The following is a 3594-nucleotide window of genomic DNA, read 5'->3' as shown; positions in this document are numbered from 1 at the left end:
ATGAAGATAAACTCCTGACCAAATGCTAAATTCCTCAAGTGCAGGAGTTTAGCTTTGACACTGGTCTGCCAAGTACCTGTGCTAATGTTGCTATGTTCACTCTATTATACTTCATCTGTAGTATATTGTGTAAGGTACTTCTTCACTGCAGAGTTAGCCTGGGTGAGCTGCATCTGGGTTAGTCTAGTTTGGGTGTGAGCAGCCACACTGCATAACCGTACCTGAGTTACTGTGCCCTAATTGCGGCTACACTTTGCCATGTATGTTGCTAGAACATCCGGGAATCCCATGATGCTTTGTGCTGCAGTATGCTGAACTCCAACAGCAGGGAACTGACAGAACTTTTCCCTGCTGCCTCCCCACTGCCAGAGCCTTTCACTGCAACACCGAAAGGCTCTGGCAGCAGGGAAGCAGTGGGACACTACACTGCTAAAAACTGCTGTGTAGATGTGGGAGTCTTGAGCATGTAGTGTGCCGTGTTGGGTATCTACTTTATGGTTCTGGCATCTCTCTCCTAAGCAGTGCCTCATTATCTACACTGCCATTTGTACACATGCTAGCTAGGTGTGCTGTGTTTGTACTCTACGTGCCACTGTAAGTGTAGACGTAGCCTATGATTCTTTCCCAGTGAATTGTGGGGAGAACTTATCTGTCCTTCGAGGCATGTGGGGGGAATTATGTGAAGGCATTGGATGACTATCAGCAACTAAATGATTTAGCCCCATCCTCATTGCAAAGCGAATGTGTTAACAGCCCAACTGAAAATGAAACCAGAGCTCTAATCCATATGCACAGCCATGCTGGTTACACTGTGTTGAAAGCACCACCAAACTCAGATGAGAGGTTTTTGTGTATGGATGGGAGGCGGGGTTAGAGGCAATGCCTGAGGAAGAGCCCAGACTAACTTTGCCGTATAGACATACATTAAGTATGGTATTATTTGTGCTTTTTTAAAATAAATTACTCTTGCAGACTTTGTCCAGTCCCCTCAGAGCAGTGTACTGCAAGAGGATACAAATACTCTTGAGGCTACAGTTAAATGGTATGATATCTTACTTGGGAAATAGTATGTGATCATGTTATAAACAACAGTACTATAATGCATATGTACAAGGCATTTTTGTGACAGAATCGCCACGATAAGTACCAAGATGTTCTGATACAATTTGATGGGAAATATGTATTGCTGGTTTGGCTGGTATATGTGAAGCTTACTTGCAGGAAAGAAGACACATATTTCTGCAGGAGAGACAGTGCTATACCCTATCAGGAATCCTTGATGGTTAAGAGAAAATATAGGGGTAATAAAATGTAATGCAAATAATCCATTAAAAACTCAGAGTCCGGGTAGGGTAGTCATTAGTGTTTCTAGGCACAAGAAACATTAGAAAGTCCCCATTACCTCATCTCTGTCTTTCTGTTGTCTCTCTCTTTCATCTATCTATCCCCCCACTTTTGGCCCTACCAAATGACACATCAGTTTGAGAACCTGAGTCTGCCAAGGGGGAGTGTTGTGTGGTGGCAGAAAGCTCCCATCACAGATGCCAGTGGGAGCTAGGCCAGTGTATCTGTGGGCTAGATGTGGCAGAGTGTAAAGAGCATTTAAATTATTTAACGCTTATGAAATTATGATTTTTGGTGGTTTACAATTGGAGAAAACTGCGTAGGTAAGATGCTGAGGCTTGGATCTGGACTGGATGAGGTAGGCCTACTCCGATTTGCTGGTGATGTCATGTTTTATTCATGAGTATTTTTTATGACTGCATTCAGAGCCATATTAGGTGATTTCTAAAAGTATCTTCTAAAAGAATCTTCCCAAGTGCTGAGTTGTGTGTTTTTAGAGACTTTCAATGTATCAGCACCCTAATGGGAGTTTGAACTATGGAAGAAAGGCAATCAATGTGAACAGATTCATGAGGGTTAGTTGGTAAGGCAGCTAGCTACCTGTCTTGTTCAACACCACATGCTCTCCTGGGAAGACTTGTATCTCCAGGCTTTTAAAAATGATAAAAATAAGTCTGTCTATTATTATTTATATTACAATAGCATTTAGAGCTTCCCCTCCACATAGGATCAAGTTAGGTTCTGTTGAAATCAATGGCAACCCCTCCCCCTGACTTCAGTAGGGCCAGGCTCTTACCCAAAGTGCCCCAGGACACATAAGGAGCCTTTGAGAGAGCTAGGAATTGAACACACTTCTTGTGAGTCCTAAGCCAGTGCCTTAACAATGAGGCCATCCTTCTTCTCACCTACCTAAAGATATAGCTGAGTCCACTATTGGGGTGATTATTGTTATTTGGTGTGATAATGCCTGGAGACCCCAGTCAGGCATCATGGTCCAATTATTGTTTAAACATCTATTAAAAGACAGTCCTTATCCAGAGTAGCTTACAAGGAAGGACTATAACAGGAGAGATATTTTGCTGCTGCTTGAAGTAAAAGAGTTCACATGAGTTTGGTGATCCCCTTCATTCCACTTTATTAACCTTGGGAACAGATTGCGTTTTGGCTCTCTTTGTGTCTTTTAACTAAGAAATTATTGTAGGATTGTTGCCAAGTTTTCCTTTATATACCCTCAAACAATGGGAATCAGACAAGATTGCTGAGGATTATTAATAATGTAGTTTTGATTTTATTAGGTTTATTGATACAAATGTTTAAAAAGTAAACTAGATGTAGCAAGCAAATATAAATACCCAGAAGGAGAGAACTGTTTGCAAGATCATGAGCTTGAAGCAAGATCACTTCTTTGCTCCTTATAGATCATCCATTTTTAAACTAGTAACAGAGGCATCTTCCCATAATGATGGGGGGGGGGGGCGGGAAATGCCCATCTCAGCTACAAAGGTGGACACCAGGAGTAGTTCCTTTGGAGTTACTCTGGATTAAGTGAGGTGAAGATTTTGGCCAGGTTTTAAAATGTCAAGACACAGAGGATGTGAGGGGATTACATCTACTGGATCGTGATATAAAACAGGGAAATCCCCCCTCTCCTTCCCATCTTCTTGTAGAAACAAGCTTGCCAGGGAGCTAGGGCGAGTATGACCCGTGTCCTGTACCTCCCCCAGCCTTTGCTTCATAACGGGTTTGAGCCAGTTTCGGAACCCGATTGTTGTTGCCTGGACTTTGACACGTCGCTGCCCATCTTGCCCCGCAGGAGCATTTCCCCCAAGCCGCGATCGCTGCTGCCGCTGCCACTCCCAGGGGAGGGCGGGGGGACAGCAGGAGTTCAGCTCTCGGGGGAAGCCCCAGCAGTCCGGCGCGGTCGGCTCTGCCTGGGCTGGGCAAGGCCGGGGTTGTCCTGGGCGCTCGTGCCAGCGGCCCCGCTCCCGCCCAGCGCGAAGGCCCGTGGAGGGGCTGGACGAGCCCAATCGCTCCCTCCCCCCCAGGGCTCGGGCAGCCCTTTATTGTGGGCCGCGTCCCTCCTGCCCCCGCGCCGCAGACACGCCGGCCGCGCGCGGACACACCTTCCCGCCCCTGCGCCTCCCCAGAGCGGCCCCCGGCCCATGCCTGCCCCCGACTCCTCAGCCCAGGGGCTGGGGCCGCGCGGCGGCCGGATCGGGCCCCGGGTGCCAGGCGAGGCGCGGCCCCGCG

Source organism: Trachemys scripta, chromosome 1 (assembly GCF_013100865.1).
Source record: "Trachemys scripta elegans isolate TJP31775 chromosome 1, CAS_Tse_1.0, whole genome shotgun sequence".
NCBI classification, from domain to species: Eukaryota; Metazoa; Chordata; order Testudines; family Emydidae; genus Trachemys; species Trachemys scripta.
The sequence above is the reverse complement of the archived record's forward strand: the minus strand, read 5'-3'. Positions refer to the sequence as shown.